This window comes from Thermobia domestica, unplaced genomic scaffold (assembly GCF_964235325.1).
Source record: "Thermobia domestica unplaced genomic scaffold, izTheDome1.hap1.1 HAP1_SCAFFOLD_447, whole genome shotgun sequence".
Lineage (NCBI taxonomy): Eukaryota > Metazoa > Arthropoda > Insecta > Zygentoma > Lepismatidae > Thermobia > Thermobia domestica.
In genome coordinates this window covers 123,881-143,678 of record NW_027656157.1, presented here as the reverse complement: position 1 = coordinate 143,678, position 19,798 = coordinate 123,881, and the positions used below count along the sequence as shown (strand labels likewise).

The 19,798-nt window shown below is 38.1% G+C and overlaps 1 non-coding gene across 1 annotated transcript; it reads left to right on the top strand.

Moving 5' to 3' along the window:
• The first annotated feature begins 7,249 nt into the window (after positions 1 to 7,249).
• Positions 7,250 to 7,368, top strand: LOC145676870 (5S ribosomal RNA). The gene has a single exon (XR_014129498.1). It is a non-coding gene; the product is annotated as a 5S ribosomal RNA (ribosomal RNA).
• Positions 7,369 to 19,798: the final 12,430 nt, after the last annotated feature.

The following is a 19,798-nucleotide window of genomic DNA, read 5'->3' as shown; positions in this document are numbered from 1 at the left end:
GAAGTTCGTGTGTCCATCTTGCAAAATGTTTCGTCTTTTTTCATGCCCACTAAGGTAAATATTCATTTTGCTCTTTTCTCTGTATGCAAACCACATTTCTTAAAGGCAACATTTTCATACAAATGTAGTACTAAAAACTTCTAATTGGCAACATCTGGGCTGCGAAGAGGAAAAAGAAAGAAATCTCGTACGTATTCGCGCGCAATTCGGAATTAGCCAATGAAAAGCACAAAAGCGGCCACCATCTCTCTCTCTTTCTTATTAACGGTTTTGTACTTTCTGCAGTTCTATCAGTGCTGCTAACCTCTTACTATATCATTGAATATGTATGTTTATATATATATATATATATATATATATATATATATATATATATATATATTTTACAAAAAATCATACTACTACGGAATAATATTAAATGCCTTTAAACCCTCATTTCTGTTTGCACTTTCTGTTACACTACCTTCCCCGAACTTCTTTCAAGTTATTAAGTGCAGAACGGGGAGTTATACATATTTACTTGCGCTTTGACAATATCTGCACATTGTGTAATAATAGGAGACGTATAAAATAAAACTATATACTAATACGTATATATATATATATATATATATATATATATATATATATATATATACAGTACACATTCCACTATCCGAGGCTTTCCTTTTCTTTTCTTGCTGACGATAAATTACGCTTTTAGAAATGTTGTCTGAAAACAATAAGAATATGTGCAAAAAATACAATCAGAGGTAGAGGTCTTTAACAGGAAATAAGCAAGGGAGTTGAAAAATTTTTTATGCATGTAAAAAATATAGACATGAACCAACTTGTGAAATAAAAAGACCAGAAAACTACTCTTTCTAAATTATGTGTAAACTTTTTACCGAAAACGAAAGTTGCACGAAAGACTTTTTGTCCGTTTTTTGGCCTCCGGTGCTTGGGGTCCCTGATTCAATCCCAGCTCGTGCCGTGTGAACTTTGTCGTGCATAAAGACCGTGCTCATGGGTTTTCTCGGGTTTCTCCCGTTTCCTCCCACTTTCTTCATTCAGTACTCATCATCACCGTCTCCTTTAGCGTAACCGGTATAAGTATGCGACGTAAATCTAAATATTTCATTTCATTTCCCTTTTCTGCTCATACTGCTGATTATGCGCGATTATGCCAACATCCAACTCCGCGGATAATCGTGCGATTACTGTATATACAACTAATACAGATACAACTAATTATATTATCAGTTACAGTATCGGTTTTTATTTACTAATTTGCCTCACTTTATTTGCATCCCTGCAGTAAATAATTCTTATCGATAATAGTTAAAATGTATATTACATTTTAGTGCTTCACGACTGAATGATCATCTGCCTTACGTTATCTCGCAGCTGAAGAGAATGCTACACTGAAAACTACCTTGCGTTATAAAGGGTAAGTGAAACATATCTTAAAAATATCTTTCATACATTTCATTGTGTACATTAAAGAATGTAAGTTTGCCTTTTTCCTGTAATCAATACTTAATAAAGGATTTATTTTTATTTATTTATATACAATTTCATACGTGGTTCGTGATAGTAAACTCGATAGGACACAGTGGCACTATGAACATCCGAATCACTCATCATTCGAACATTCAAATATTTATTCGAATATTAGTATATTCCAAGTAATGTTAACGACGTTAATATGCTTGCCTTTATAGTTAATAATGTCAATTCTTACTTAAAACATACTTCCTTAACAGGACATTGAAGAAAAGGTAGTTGCCAACGGCCATACCATGCTGAATATAAGACATTAGCCGAGTGGACTGAGTTCACCGGTAGACGTGAAGGAGTGCGGACGTTTGCTCGTGCTCGTTGTGACTACCGAATAGCCAGTTAAGTGCGGCTAGCTAAGTGTTATTTCAAGTGACTGTGATTAGTGCTATCTTGCTATAGTGAACAGCTTTGATACTTTTCGAGTATATAGTTATTGTTTGAAAAGTATTTGTTGTTTTTTGTTTGAATTGGTGATCATCATGTTTCGTGGTTTACGTCAGAACACAGTGAAACTTGCATTCGATAAAAGTACACGACATATACGCCCAACTGCTTTGGATATCCATATTTGGCTGGATGAACAGGTACATGTGAATTTGGATCAGATTGATGGTATTCAATTAAACAGTGAGGAATATTGCGTGTTCTTGAAATTTAGTTCTCCGGAAAAATTTGAACAATTTCTCGTCAATACACCTAGTGAACTTCCCTTTTTGCATCAAGATGGCTCGCGGAGCCTTGTTTCAGTGCAAAATGCTTCAGATACTCTTACACGTGTACGTATCACAGATCTCCCCCTTGAACTAGATGTTAGTTTTCTCAATTCTGCCCTCAGTAATTACGGAAGTGTGAAAAAGATAGAAAATGAGCAATGGTCCCAGAAGTACCGCTTTCCTGTGTTTAATGGCGTACGTATAGCGTATATGGAACTCAAGAAGCATATTCCTTCGAAATTACTCATCCAAGGTTATCGAACAAGCGTTATATACTCTGGGCAACCCCCAACTTGCTTCGCGTGCCACCAGGTCGATCACACGTTTAGTTCTTGTCCCCGACGCCTACAGCGCGTCAAACATTTGAGTACAGCTCCTCTGACGCTCAATATGTCCCAGTTATCTGGAAAAACTCTTCCTCAAACTCCTCGTTACTCAACCGATCAGAGCTTTCAACCTGGTAACAGTACGTTAACAACGGCCTTATCTAACTCATTACCCAGTGCCCACAGTGCTCCATCGATACAGGACCTCAATGAGTTTCCAGTGCTGACTGTGCCTACTTCCCTGGATCGACCCACGGATACCGGGATACAGGATTCAATAACTAGTGCGCCCCCCGAAGATATAGGAGATCCGCCCATGGTGCCTGATGTCAATGACCAGTGTTCGTTAATAAGTGTGTCGGCAATGGACGAGGCTTCCAACACCAGTGCTTCGCAGATACCGCCTACTAAGGTACTTCACGACCTTCCGCCTCCTTTATCTGACTCAGTTGATGCGGAAAGCAGCAAAACTGTGAGAACGGTTTATATAAGTGAAAAAGCAGGTAAGATTGCCTTGTCAACACACAAGAAAATCAAAACAAACACAGGGAAAGGGAAGGCTGTCGTGACACGTGACTCACGTGAGCCTGTTGTTGGTGCTTCGATTACATCATCGCAACCTAGCTTCTCGACTGTCCTTGACGATTCACTACAAACAGACAGTGTAAAGAATCAACCTGAATAGTGTTGTTTTTTTCTTTTTCCTGTTTGTCAGGTCTCAGCATGCAGTTCGTTTATTTTGCAGCTCTCATAATTTTATTTACTTTCTATCCGCTGTGTATGTCTTACCCTATTGTCACTGTTCGTAAAGTGGGTACTTTAAATTTAAATGGTATAACTAGTCCTACGAAACAACGCTTGTTACATAACTTTATACGATTACATGACTTTGATATACTCAATTTGCAAGAACTCAAAATTGCCGATTTAAGTTTCATAGATCGGTATAATTGTTTTGTTAATCTTGGATATAGTGGTAGAGGTACTGCAATATTAGTGAAGAAAGGAATCCATGTGCAACACGTTACTCGTTTACCGTCTGGCAATGGGCTCAGCCTTGTATGCGATAACATTCTATATGTAAATGTGTATTGCATGTCAGGTTTTCTACACAAAACTGACCGTGAAAATTTTTTTAATGCTGATATCGTGCCTCTGTTTTCGATTCCGCATACGAGTATTATCCTTGCTGGAGATTTCAATTCCATTTTGTTTTGTGACGATTCTACTGGCTATTTTAATAAATGCTTAGCATTAGAAAGACTGGTCCACGGATTCCGATTAGTTGATACCTGGCGGTCCAAACGAACTGATATCATTTATACCCATGTCACTCCATCAGTGAAGTCACGCATAGACAGGATCTATACCTCCTTCGATCTCGTACCTCGTGTGTGTGACATTAATGTTCTTATGGCTCCGTTTAGTGATCATAGTGCTGTGTGTATGTTACTCAAATTTCCTCCCCCTCTCCTTGGTTTGAGCCCAACGTTCGGTCCCTCTAACTGGAAACTTAATCCACAGCTTCTGAAATCTGATGATATTAAAGAACTGTTTCGAGAGAAATGGGCTTACTGGTGTCGACAACAGAGATATTTTGGCAGTTTAAATTTGTGGTGGGTTCATTATGCTAAGCATAAAATTAAATCTTTTTTCCAATGGATGCATTCTGAATACCGTCAGAACAGCAAAAATACCATTGACTACCTTTACAAAGTGTTACATGAGTTGTGGCAACAGCCTCCCTCTGCGCAGACGTATATGCATATTAATAAAATCAGAGCAAAATTAATTCGATTAGAAAACGACTCTTTACAGACTATCACTAAATCATTCGATTCCAAATTATTGTTGTCTAGTGAACGAGTTACATTTTTCCACCTCATGCGGCAACATAATAGAAGGAGAACTAATTTTATGGAACATCTTGTATTAGAAAATGGCCAAGTTGTTACTGCATTACCTGATATTATGTCCAGTTTAACACAGCATTATGAACAACTATTTGAATCGCATCCAGTTGCTACTCAGATATGGCCCACTTTCTTTTCCAATATATCTTGTAAATTAACAGCGGCTGACAATGCACAATTGTTAGCCCCGATTACTAAACAAGAGATTTATGATGTGTTAAATACTACAAAGCATTGTAGCAGTCCTGGCAAGGATGGACTCATTTTTCTCTTCTATAAACAGTATTGGGATGTGGTAGGAGATACTTTCACTGCTGTACTTAATGATATGTTTCAATCTGGAAATGTTATGCAAAATGATGGTATCATTATTTTAGTTCCGAAAAAAGGAGCCCAAGCTCATATTTCTAATTTTAGACCCATTACGCTGTTAAATACTGATGTCAAATTATTGTCTAAGGTATATAAAGTACGCATGGAAAAAGTTATCGAGAAACTTTTAAGTGGTAAGCAGGCAGCGCTATCAAAAGAACGTAATATTTACTATGCCCTGTGTAGCCTACGAGACATCATGGGATATTTTCAAGTGCAACAGCTCCCTGCCTGTGTCACTTCTATAGATTTTAAACATGCTTTTGATTTTGTCGAGCATAACTATCTTTATGCTGTACTACAAGCATTTGGTTTTGATTCACGTTTTATTGCTAATATTAAAAATTTATATCACAATGCAAAATCCCAGCTTCACATCAATGGTTACTTTAGCTCACCCATATCTATCAAGCGAGGTATCCGCCAAGGATGTCCATTGTCAATGTTGTTATTTGGCTTAGTTCTTGAACCTTTATTGCAAAATTTGTCCTGTTTTCCAGTCTCACATTTACATGATTTTCAAAATATTGTTTGTTTTGCTTTCGCTGATGATGTCTCAATCAGTTGTACCACTGTTGCTCAGGTAAACTATGTGCACCAGTGCTTAAATAGTTATTGTAATGCTAGTGGAGCAAGTATTAACGTCAATAAAACGAAGAGTTTAACTTTTAATAATTGGGCAACGGTCAATAAAGGGTTAACTATCTGTCATTCAGAAATTGTGACGAAATTAAAAATTTTAGGTGTTAATTTTACGAGTAATCTTGATACAGACTCTGAGACAGTCTGGACGCCAATAATCAATAAAATCAGGACAGTTGTTCTCCAAAATCGTCATCGACAGCTGAATTTAATCCAGAGAGTCTGGTATGTGAATACTTATATATGTTCTCAATTATGGTATACAGCACAGGTATGGCCTCTTCCGGACATCTGTGCCAAAAAAGTGCAATCGATCATTGGCTGGTTTATTTGGTGCGGCTTTTTCTTCCGAGTTCCACAGGTAGTAATGGTGTTACCAGTAGACAATGGTGGCCTTGCTTTAATCAATGTACGACTCAAGTGTAAAATATTATTTTTATTACGTAGCTATAAATTGTATCATTTGGACCATAGTCATACACAACAATGGCTACAATGTTGGACGCCCACCTTACCTGCTCCAAATCCACCCAATGTTCCTTTCCTTCAACACGCACCCTTATATGTATATAAATTCGTCCTAGCCTGGAGTTATCTGTCTAAACATGATGAGATAAGAGAAATCTGTTCTCGTGATTTTTATCTGTATTTTTTAAAAATGACCTTTACTCCAACTACGATACGAGTACAGCAGAACAATAATAGTTGTAACTGGAATCGCATATGGTTTAATATTCATAGAAAGTTTCTTCCGACTTGTGTACGTAGTTTATGGTATAGTGTTGTGCATGATATTCATGCTACTAATCAACGTTTGTTCGACATTCATCGCCTACCACATAATGCGTGTTCCCATTGTGGACACCCCGACACCATTATCCACAGATACACCTCTTGCCAGCTAGTAATGTCTGTGTGGTTAAAACTATGTGCTCTCCTTGCTATCGTATGTCGGACATCTCCCCACCATTTTACACCTGATATTATTACCTTACCCGATTACCATTGGTACCCTCCAACCCGCAATAATGCTGTTACTTGGCTAATAGGACACACCTTATACTATATTGATTCCAGTCGCAGTCACATAAGTGTCACGGATTATCATGAATTCTTAAAACGCACCAGATGGAAAACTTTTGGTATGGTACCTTTCCACAAGAATTTCGCAAACTTTTTGACTACCTCATTTTAACATGATACGACTAGTGTAATATCTGTAAGATCATATTTGTAGTACCTCTAAATTTCTTATAATACTGTCAATATTTTACAAGTTCTTGTCTACCTTGATAAGCACAAAAAAAAAAAATGTAATATGATGATGTGATTTGTATTGTTCTTATAGCACTGTATATCTTCCAACTTTCTACTTGTATTTACCGTCTATGCCTTATGTCTAAACGACCAATTTCTTTCAGGTATGTAAGTGACCTTGGGAAATAAAGATGTTTAAAAAAAAAAAAAATATACCGGTTCTCGTCCGATCACCGAAGTCAAGCAGCATCGGGCCTGGTCAGTACTTGGATGGGTGACCGCCTGGGAACACCAGGTGCTGTTGGTATACTTTTTCTAATTTTGTTTTTCACAAAGACGAATATTCTCACATCGTTCACCACGATAATTTCGTAATCATGCATTACTTAAAACAATTAGCAACGCTTTCCACGCGCTGGTCTTTTTGAGTATTCACCGACAAACCTACGTAGCTACAATAACTCACTCGAAGCCATATGCATTCGCCAACGGCCATACCATGCTGAATATACCGGTTCTCGTCCGATCACCGAAGTCAAGCAGCATCGGGCCTGGTCAGTACTTGGATGGGTGACCGCCTGGGAACACCAGGTGCTGTTGGCATCTCTTTTTCAAATTTCATTATCCTTCAAGTACGAAAATACTAGAAACATTAATTTTATAGTACTTTCAAGAGATAATTTATCAACATTATTTCATAGCGATTAATCGATATTCTAAGCGTTATACCCACTATTTCTTACACTAACAGCCTGTTTATTTGCACGGCACATTAAAATAACCTGATTTCCGATCCGTGTGCACCTACTACTATACTTAACACGGAATGTATTACCACTTTTTAAAAGTAAATTATTATGACTAAGTGTAGATCTCCGGCGAGTAAATGCCTTTCGTATACAAGCACGACACATCTCCGCTATGTGCTTTACTTTTTTACTAACAGCATATAGAAATTGGATTTCAAGGTGTTTCTACATAACAGAATGAAGCAAATTTCGTGATTTAACTCTTTCGAATAATGTGTTGGTCCTGACAAGGACCGTTTGAAATGAAAAATCTTGAAGAAGATTTTTACTTAGAGCTTGTGTACTTGGTAACAGCCTTCGTACCCTCACTTACAGCGTGCTTGGCAAGTTCACCAGGCAAAAGAAGGCGCACAGCTGTTTGGATTTCCCGGCTGGTGATAGTTGACCGCTTATTGTAATGGGCCAAACGAGAAGCTTCAGCAGCAATACGCTCGAAGATGTCATTAACAAAGCTGTTCATGATACTCATAGCTTTGCTAGATATGCCAGTGTCAGGATGCACTTGCTTCAAAACTTTGTAGATGTAAATGGCATAGCTCTCCTTCCTCCTCCTCTTCTTCTTCTTATCTCCCTTGGAGATATTCTTTTGGGCTTTACCAGCCTTCTTTGCAGCCTTTCCGCTAGTTTTTGGTGGCATGATGACTCACTCGTTCAGCAAAATTAGATGTGTCCGCCGATTTATCGACTTCATTTAAATTACAGTACGTGTTTCAATTCGCGCCAACTGCCTTGCTTTTCATTTGATGCACTCGGGTGCACGCTTGAAGTAGTAACAAAACTGACTTGATTCATGGGAGGCCGCAATTTTTCCTCTCATCTTATTACGAAAGAATATTGAACAATGTCTGGTCGCGGCAAAGGTGGAAAAGTCAAGGGAAAGAGCAAGTCCCGCTCCAGCAGGGCTGGCCTTCAATTCCCAGTAGGCAGAATCCATCGTCTTTTGCGAAAGGGTAACTATGCCGAACGAGTTGGTGCTGGCGCTCCCGTGTATTTGGCTGCAGTCATGGAATACCTGGCAGCTGAAGTTCTTGAGTTGGCAGGCAACGCTGCTCGTGACAACAAGAAGACTAGGATTATTCCACGTCATCTGCAGTTAGCTATCCGTAACGACGAGGAATTAAACAAGTTGTTGTCTGGAGTTACAATCGCTCAGGGTGGTGTTTTGCCCAACATTCAAGCTGTACTTCTGCCCAAGAAAACTGAGAAGAAGGCATAAATGTAAGACCTATATCTCATACAAATCGGCCCTTATGAGGGCCACAAACCCCTTTATAGAGGAGATTTACGATTGAAATGAATTGTTTTCGATATACAGACTCATCAAAAGTGTCTGAGATAGTTGCTTAGTTTCATTCGAAATTCTCGCTGCTATTCGATTAATTAGTATATGTGTAGTCGTCGATCGTAATTGAAGCCCATAGGAAGTCACACTAACTTTAGAATACTCCAAACAGCGATGTGCTTAGTTCCCACTACATTATTAATTATAAGATCATTACCTTTTGTATTGTCGCTAGCTACATTTTTTTGATATTTGCGTACATCGGGCTCATATTACCCAGAGGACAGGACAGTCGAGCCCAGATTCTCAGCAATGGAAGAAAACCTCATACCACATATTCTCATGTACTTCATGCTAGACAAAGGAATTTCCAACATTCTTAAAGCACTCATGTTTCTCTCTTGCGTTGGCTTGGCTGAAATTACTCTGTTCAATATGTTCTCGACATTTATTATTGTTCATTACTATGCCCCAATGACATCATGAACAGAGCGGATCAGAAAACTTTCCTAAATTTCTTTTGCAACATAGTAATGACATTAAATGCACACTTAAGTACGATTTATTCTTTGCAAGGTCGATATTCATATTTGTGTGATATGTGTTATATGTATATGGTTTGTAATACGCAACTACTCTTATTCTCTGATCTCAGAACTCATTTGCTACTGTGCCCAACGAGCGAGCCTAGGTTTCTTGTAACTACTGCCTTTCTTTAGTAAATAATGTGAAGTATACAATGCATTAACCTACATCTCATATTTGTATTACTCTTTATTTTAGTAACCCGCTACGAAGTGTCATTAATTTACATGTAAATCACAATAGACACTACCGCAAAAGAAAGAAATCGAACCCAAGACCACGTAAACAAGATAAAGGACAAGATTCAGGTTTCTAACGCATTATTCGCCCCTCACAGCACAGTATAGAAGTTGTATAAGCCTCTATACGTACATCCTACTGTCAGAACAGAAATTCCGACTTGCGTTTCGCATCTCTCATGCTCGCTACTTCCAACAAATCGCCAATTTCCAACCAGAACCCCTTCTCCAGCATTAATACTGCTACATGATATGAATACGTATACATGAACGTACATAATGTAAAAAAAAACGTATGATTTTCTCAAATTAATCTCTCTACGTCTGTAATTTAGTGTGCATCAAAAGGCTTTAATGTAGTTACACGAATTCTTATAATCTAACAGAAAATCGCACAAAGTAAATCTTTCCCTTTATATAAATTTGTTGGCTCTGAAAAGAGCCGTTTATGCCAATTTTATATCCAAAATAGGAGGAACCCCAACTTAACCTCCGAAACCGTACAGGGTTCTTCCTTGCCTCTTCAAGGCATACACAACATCCATAGCTGTCACTGTCTTCCTCTTGGCGTGTTCTGTGTATGTAACAGCATCTCTGATTACGTTCTCCAGGAATACTTTCAATACTCCTCGGGTCTCTTCATAAATGAGACCAGAGATACGCTTCACACCACCACGGCGAGCAAGACGCCTAATAGCGGGTTTGGTGATACCCTGGATGTTGTCACGAAGAACTTTACGGTGGCGCTTGGCACCTCCTTTGCCAAGACCCTTGCCTCCTTTTCCACGTCCTGTCATTTCGATATGTTACTGCTTCGCTCACCACACACGAGAAATACAAGCCCAAGCAGCCCAAGACTCGTGGTTTTGTTCCTTCGATCATGCAGGGAAAGCACGGAGGAAAAACACAAAACGTGTCTAAGCCAATGAGAACTGTCCTTTTCGACTGACTTTATCCAATGAGAAATAGCTTGATTTAACGGTTTTGCTCTTTATATAACTTGACTTCATTCAGCGCGCAATTATTTGAAACAAGTCGTGACAGTTGCAATGGCACGTACCAAGCAGACAGCTAGGAAATCTACTGGAGGCAAAGCTCCTCGAAAGCAGCTTGCCACCAAAGCTGCAAGAAAGAGTGCTCCAGCTACCGGTGGAGTGAAAAAGCCCCATCGTTACAGGCCTGGTACTGTGGCTCTCCGAGAAATTCGTCGTTACCAGAAGAGCACTGAATTGCTCATCCGCAAGCTGCCCTTCCAACGACTCGTCCGAGAAATTGCACAAGATTTCAAGACAGATCTTCGCTTCCAAAGCTCAGCTGTCATGGCTTTACAGGAGGCAAGTGAAGCTTACCTTGTAGGGCTTTTCGAAGACACCAACTTGTGTGCTATTCACGCAAAGAGAGTCACAATCATGCCTAAGGACATTCAGCTTGCTCGCCGCATCCGTGGGGAACGTGCTTAAGTTTGAAGTTCTGGCACTGAGTTCAAAAACGGTCCTTTTTAGGACCAATACACTACTTAGAGATGCTGTTATCCTAACAAGGATCTTGTCCATACTTGTTATCTTTTTTTTTTAAATTCTCACGCCGTATGTTGCATAGTTAATACATCTACCTTCGTTTTCCTGTCGTTTCGTATATCATCCTATCTTTCAAGTATATTCTTTAGTTTTCCCCTATGTTTACCGATTGATTATCTTCGTTTTATGTGGTCAAGGGTTCGATTTTGCCATATGTTGCATAACTTAACTTCGATTCAACCACTGTTTGCCCTTCTCAACGTTATTAATCTGATAGAACTCGCAGGCGAAATATGTACTTCTTCCAAGGTAGCAAAAGTAATATTATTTTGTCAGAGGTCGCTGCTGTTGAATGCAAACGTTAAACTAAACTTTCTTTAAGTGTCTGTTTGTACTTAACATCAGTTCAATTGTACACCTACATTTCTGCTGGTGTTACTATTTTTCTTTATAGCAATATTACGAATTATAAGACGGTATCCGTGGTTATTAGCGTGTTCCCTTTTCCTAACACTTTCTCATTACACCAGTATTTCCATCATTCATTAGGCGTAATCACCCGTCTCCTTTATCATAAAAATCATAATAGTACGACGTTAAATTGAAACATAGTCTACTTCACTTTCACGAGTTGTAATAAGTTCGAACATTTCTTTCACCCCAGCCTTGAAAAGAGTTGATTTTAGTTTAGTGTCCCTTTCAGCAGCAAGGCTGTTTCAAACGTGGACCTACTTATTAACGTGCAATGCGAAACATTTGAGCTCCCACCGAGAATCGAACCCAGTCAGCCTGCAAAAGTTTTTCTAACAAATGCATTAAGTGCGTTTTCTGTACTGTTTCGCTACTTGAAGATAGGAACAAGGAAAAAGTAAGTGATCACAAATTGACATTACGTAATGTGTTCCCCATTTTTTTTCGAGTACACCATTCTTGACACCCGTGAAAGCTTTCTTTCCCCACCCTCAATTCCCCTCTGTTATAAAGCACTTACATCAAGAAGTGCTTCGGTTAAAAAGAAAACTCAAAGTCCCTTGCGTGTATACTATACATTGCTATGAATGAACATGTGATAATGATAGGAAAAGCACAATTTTACTCTTCTCAAAGTATTTGATGGCTCTAAAAAGAGCCGTTTTAAAATGTCAGATGATTTACTGACACATTTACTTCTTCTTTGGTGCAGCCTTCTTAGCACTTTTCGGTTTTGCTGTAGCCTTCTTTGGCTTCGGGGCCTTTGGCTTCTTGGGAGTTTTTGCCTTCTTCACTTTAGATGGTGATTTCTTAGGTTTGGGAGCAGCAGCCTTTTTCTTTTCACCAGTCTTCTTGGGACGTTTAGCTGCTGGCTTTTTCGCAGGCTTCTTCTCCTTTGATGCTGATCGTTTCGCCTTGGTTGAAGATCCACCTTCAGGCTTCTCCTTCAGCGATGAAGCACTAAGCTTAAACGATCCAGATGCACCTTTTCCCTTGGTCTGAACCAAAGACCCAGAAGCAACTGCACTTCTCAAGTATTTCTTGATAAATGGAGCAAGCTTCTCGGCATCCACTTTGTAGTTCTGAGAGATGTATTTCTTAATAGCTTGCAGTGAACTTCCTCCCCTTTCCTTCAAATTCTTGATGGCGTTGTTCACCATTTCTGATGTTCTTGGATGAGAAGGTGTTGTTTTTGGTTTCTTAGGCTTTGCAGACTTCTTAGGAGAAGCCTGTGCCGGGGCTGCAGGTGCTGATGCCGTATCTGCCATTGCTTTCTGCAATAAACTCAACGATACTGAAGAATGAAATTTTCGCTAGCAGGCAGCGTTGAGTTTGGTTACGGAGCGCGGACCGGATAGAAAGCACTTGCTGAGGCGGGCTGAGGTAAACAGAAGTTCGTAGTTGCCACAACGATAAGTGTGTTTCCTTCTATTTTGATAAACGATTTTTTTCAGGTATTCAATGAATGCACCAGATCCTATTCTTCCTTACTGGCTAGAAGAAACTTTATTCCACATAACTCAAAAGGCATTTGTTTTTATTCGCTTTTCTATTTTATGTTTCAGTCATTGCTAAGTCGGTCACACTACTTTTTCACCCTCCTTGTGCTTATAATTTTCATAATTTAACATGGAAATACTTATCAATAAATAATTATATTACCATGGTAATTAACTTCAATCCTTCCTGTGATTATACGCAAAGTACCATCTTCGTACTGCTTACTATAGTTCAATGAAGGGAATCTATAAAGTAACGCGTGTCGCACACATCTGCCTTGCAAACTCCCTGGCCTACTTCCAATGTATAGACTTTTATTTCAAATCCTGATTTAATTTCATAATTTTCTGTAGATTTTAACATTTTATTACCCAGCTTCTTAATACGAATGACAATCAAGCCTAAATATTTATTCCCTTTAACTTTATTTTTCTTTTTTATTTTGTGCCTTGTTTCATATTTGTTCTTACGTTAGCAATTAACGCACTTACCGTAGTTATGTATGAACAGGTTGTTTCTATATTTATTTTATTCCAAATAAATTAAATATATATACGGATTATTTTATGGTAGTTGATATTTTCTGTTGTTTCCTACGTGAATTGAGGAAACGCACGGACTTTCGCCTAATTCTTGTGCTACTTTCATATGTCTGTATCTGTCGAATGCTGTCGATCTGTCGAAATGTGTATTACTATCTGTCGATTCATCGAGTGAACTGAATTCGTTAACCATTTCACCAGGCGCGCATGCATTTTTTTTTCTTCTAAGGGATCCAAGCTTCGGGGGGCAAGGTTCCAATACTACAAGCCACTATGTCTATATACTATTATTCTGCATTCGAAAACACGATAAATATTCCACTTACTTTTTCACAAAAACATGATACAGACAGAGTACAGATGAAGTGTAAGATCAGATTTATATTGATGATACATCAATATTTTCCCTGTTAATAACTACATTTAATGAGAAAGTCTGCAAATGTATGTTCACTTAGGAACTTTTGCGAGGAGTCCGCACCCGGTGGACACCCCGTGAGTACGCCTCTGCACTTGACTATACTTCGAATTATACTGCAAACAGTTGTATTTTAGTTTCCCCGTTTAGTTCATCGATATCATTAACACAAAGAAAATAGATGTTATAGATGCGTATTCTCAGTTCTCGCTTTATATCCGGACGTCTGCAAAAATCTACTCCTTTTCTTTCTTTCACGCATCCACCAAACTAACAATGATTTGTATTATAATATTTGCGCATAAAATGTATATCTCATACCTTCCATGTTCTCAAGTATTCATAGACAAAAACGGTTACTTTCTGCGAACAAATTGTCCAAACACAGTGCAAATGTCATCTATAGATTGTCCTGGTTCCGTCTGCGTGTACATAACAATGCGTCATAATCATACATTGCACATTAAGGATATCAATTAATCTTCCCAAATTCCTAGATATGCCTGGCAAAAGTTCCGCGTGTTGTAAGGATATTACATTTGTACTACCGACAAGGTGGTATCTTCCAACATTGAAGTTCAATAAACCCCAAATGTGTCGGATATAGTATTTGATTTCTTGTCTCATTGTTTGCGTCAGAGATGTCTTCTCAAGTTAGGATTTACGATACATACAGGATGAGTTGTATATATTGTTGCTGCCAGCTCTATATTAATCCCATATTTGTAAACGAATAAAAACAGTATTCTAATTATAACAATGTGCTCACAATTAATTTTATTCTTAATTGTTATACGTATTGTTGATTAAAAATGAAAATGTTGCTAAGTGAATTTTATTAATATTTTCTGTTGCGTGATATAGGAAGTGAGTGAAATATTGGAGGAATATAGTGTGCGTAGCAGATGATGTGCAGTGGCTTTGGATCGCCTGTGATAAGGTAAGGCATTTGCTATTTTAATTAACGCATTTTATATACTGTAATCCTAATTATTTTTATGTGAATGTGCTTACTACTTGTGTATTCAGTGGGACCGATGTTTTAATATGTATGGTCAAGCAGTGTCGAGCCTGGTCAGTGTGTGGATAGGTGACCATTTTTTGTAAATCGATAACATTTAACTTTGTAAACACGGATGAAGTAGAAGTATATTTATTTTATTTTTTACCTCAAATATGTAGGACACTTCTCCTTTGTACATCAATTATTATTATTAGTTCAACTTGTTTACAAGTTAAATGAAAAGAATAGTCGTTATCGTGTGATGATTGTGCTCATTAGGCTAAAGAAGACTCGTGATAAGAAAGAAAAGAAGAACGGTGCTCAAGTTTCGTCACAGCATATTCTCAAAAATTTACAGGCAAAATTCAGTGTTCTGCATGAAAAGGCATATTTGTACGAAAAAAAAAAAATTCTGCAGACGACAGAATTAAATAAAGTAATACACATGTATTTTAGAGTTACTGGTGTAAAATCATTACAAGTGCTTTGCCAGGTGGCCAATAAAAAGCACGAATACTATTTAAGGGAGCCAAAACAGGAGAAAGCTGGGGGCCTGAGCGATAGCAAGAATGTGCGTCCAAAGTGAACAGGAGCGAAGGCGACGCGGGTATACGTATAAGCAAGGGTAGTGGAAACCAGTTAGTTTTCGAGTTTCAATAGCACTTGTCATGCATCCATACTAGTAGCGCCCCGCTTGTAAACATTAAGTACACTATGCAAGAATACACCGCCGGTGGAAAATAGTACCTAATACAGTTATCTTTCATATATACTGACTTATTTTACAGTAGTAACCCAACACTAGTAAACGTAAAATAAAAGTGTATAACTTTATATTTAATTCTATCGCCTGGCTTAGTTTTTCACCTGTAAGATGTACTTATTTAGAGCAAGTTTCTTAACTAGCAAATTAAACCGAGAACCACAGCAACCATATATATATTCTTATGATGTACTTTTCTTTGAGTGGTGTTCTCTGTCTATTGAATAACATTTTCTCAGTTTAATGCTAGCAAAAAACAAAACAAAATCAAAGTGTTTCTATATAAATTTAGTTCACCGTGTTGTAATATCACATGGAATTGAAAAACGAATAGTCGAACCTCTGCTATCTCGATCAAACTTCTCAGGATGATATACTGACTTACCGCAGAAGTTCGACTGAATACGTTTCTCAGTTCCATGGGAGAACCTGGAGAAGCAAAAGCCTGCGCAACGGAAAATACTAAATAAACTTGTAGAGCAGGTCAAGATGTATCATCATGCCAAGTTTCATTCAGATCAGAGAAGTTTGGCTGCAGCCATTTTCATTACAAAGCACAAAATGGATGGTCCCTAACCTCGAGAATCTTCACAATTGTCGACGAGTTGAACTGCACTCATCTGATCAAAATCAAACTTAAAATGACAGTTCACTTTCAACTGTTAAATAATATGATATGCAGGCTTCTGCTTTCCTAGTTACAGTCTATCCACTGTGGTATGCATATTAGTACAAATGTGAGAGTGCATATTTATTAAAGATTTGCTTCAAAAAGCGATGAAAGACATAGGCATTGCCGCGGGCGGTGATAACAAGATGCCGGAAAACGAACAAGCAGAAAGAATATGGGCTGAAGAAGTGTAAACGACGACGCGGCGGCCCGTAAAGGTGTTGCCGTCCTATTAAATGAATAATATCAAAAGAAAGAAAAAAAAAGTAAAAAATTTCGCGCTCGTAATCAAGACAGAAAGCAACTAAAGGAAATCTTTGTTTTACGTCCCACGTTATGCCGCTTAGGCTAAAAGAGGCGCTGATTATGAGAAATGATTGAAATGGTGGTGGAATGAAGAAAGTGGGAGGAAACGGGAGAACCCCGCGGTAACCCACCGCACATAGTTTTTGTCCACCATAAAGTTAACTTGGCGGGGGCTCAAGACAGAAAGACGGTTGGAAAAACAAATAAACGATGTTGCATCCCGTAAAAATGTTCGCGACCTATGAAATCAATATTTTTTCTTAAAGAAAAAAAAGAATTAAAAAGAGAAAAAAAGGTCAAAATTTCGCGCTCGCTTCGCTCGCGATCAGCAGAGAAAAGAGGACGTGACGCACCCCTAAAAGTGTTGGCGACCGATTGAATAAATATTGTGGGTAAAAAAAAAAAAAAAAAAAAAAAGTCAAAAATTTCGCGCTCGCTTCGCTCGCGATCAGCACAGAAAGAAGGACGTGACGCGCCCCTAAAGGTGTTGGCAACCGATTCAATACATATTGTCGGTAAAAAAAAAAAAAAAAAAAAAAAAAAAAAAACGCTCGCTTCGCTCGCGATCGACATGAAAAAGGCAACGACGTGACGCCCCGTAAAATTGTCGGCGACCTATTCAATCAATATATTCGGTTGAAAAACAAAGTCAAAAGTTTCCCAATCGCTTCCCTCCCGATCGACATAAAAAAAAAGGCAACCCCTTCACCTCTCCTTATGCATTCATCAGTAAACATACAACCATAGATCACAATACCACTCACATCACCTATCAGTTCTCCACGTCCATCAAGATCCAATCATCGCCCTGGCCCTTTATGATGATACACAACATTACATGTTATTGTGTGCATTGCCCCGCGTTACAATACATGACCAAAAAAAAGAGAAAAAGAGCTGCACTGCCTTCAGTGTAGACATGTTCGTATTCGTAGAAAATGATTTTAGGTACACGATAGTACAGTAATCTATCTTCACATGCTTCACATGTGAACGATACCTACACATGAAGAGGGCTCCCGAGGTTTCCTTTTCCAATAGGATGGAGCTCCACCACACTTGCAGAATGACGAGAAGTTATGTTAATAAATATATCCCAGAGTGTTTCGTAACTCGCCCTTGGTCCTAATGATGAAGCGTTCTTCAGATGGCCCCGATGTCTCCACACATGATACTATGCGACTTCTTTTCACGAGGCTCTCAAAGATCACGTTTGTGTCCTAACATTCTCTGCAGATATGACACAGCTGCGATAGCGGATCACAGAAGCCTTTCCTCTCCTTACAAGAGACGTGTTCATTCGAGTATGTGAGTAATTCGACTATCGATTAAATATCTCCCGTGTCACGATAGTAGTCACTTTCAATTCTTCTAACGAAGGTAAGAAAAAATGCTATACAAACTTCCTTTCGGTATATAAAGGATTAGGGGCCCAGAGAATATTTTCTTTCAAGAGGATACATTCTTTTTCGAACACCCTGTATATAGATCCTCTAATTATAACTGCAAACAAAATGTTGATTTTGCAATTGCTTCCATGAGAGAATATTCTGTGCACTTTCTTTCTGAAGGGCCGGGCCTAAACGTTTTCCTTAATCATTAAATTTAGTAGTTATCTACAATTACATAGTTTTCCATTGTTCTCAAAATAAAGATTTTTCTCTATGAATTGTTGAATGTTGCTAGGGATATTGAAGTAATTCTTTTTAGTGTTTTTTTCTTTACAATAATGTACTGAACGCCTGCATTAAGGAAGTTCGTGTGTCCATCTTGCAAAATGTTTCGTCTTTTTTCATGCCCACTAAGGTAAATATTCATTTTGCTCTTTTCTCTGTATGCAAACCACATTTCTTAAAGGCAACATTTTCATACAAATGTAGTACTAAAAACTTCTAATTGGCAACATCTGGGCTGCGAAGAGGAAAAAGAAAGAAATCTCGTACGTATTCGCGCGCAATTCGGAATTAGCCAATGAAAAGCACAAAAGCGGCCACCATCTCTCTCTCTTTCTTATTAACGGTTTTGTACTTTCTGCAGTTCTATCAGTGCTGCTAACCTCTTACTATATCATTGAATATGTATGTTTAGATATATATATATATATATATATATATATATATATATATATATATATATATATATTTTACAAAAAATCATACTACTACGGAATAATATTAAATGCCTTTAAACCCTCATTTCTGTTTGCACTTTCTGTTACACTACCTTCCCCGAACTTCTTTCAAGTTATTAAGTGCAGAACGGGGAGTTATACATATTTACTTGCGCTTTGACAATATCTGCACATTGTGTAATAATAGGAGACGTATAAAATAAAACTATATACTAATACGTATATATATATATATATATATATATATATATATATATATACAGTACACATTCCACTATCCGAGGCTTTCCTTTTCTTTTCTTGCTGACGATAAATTACGCTTTTAGAAATGTTGTCTGAAAACAATAAGAATATGTGCAAAAAATACAATCAGAGGTAGAGGTCTTTAACAGGAAATAAGCAAGGGAGTTGAAAAATTTTTTATGCATGTAAAAAATATAGACATGAACCAACTTGTGAAATAAAAAGACCAGAAAACTACTCTTTCTAAATTATGTGTAAACTTTTTACCGAAAACGAAAGTTGCACGAAAGACTTTTTGTCCGTTTTTTGGCCTCCGGTGCTTGGGGTCCCTGATTCAATCCCAGCTCGTGCCGTGTGAACTTTGTCGTGCATAAAGACCGTGCTCATGGGTTTTCTCGGGTTTCTCCCGTTTCCTCCCACTTTCTTCATTCAGTACTCATCATCACCGTCTCCTTTAGCGTAACCGGTATAAGTATGCGACGTAAATCTAAATATTTCATTTCATTTCCCTTTTCTGCTCATACTGCTGATTATGCGCGATTATGCCAACATCC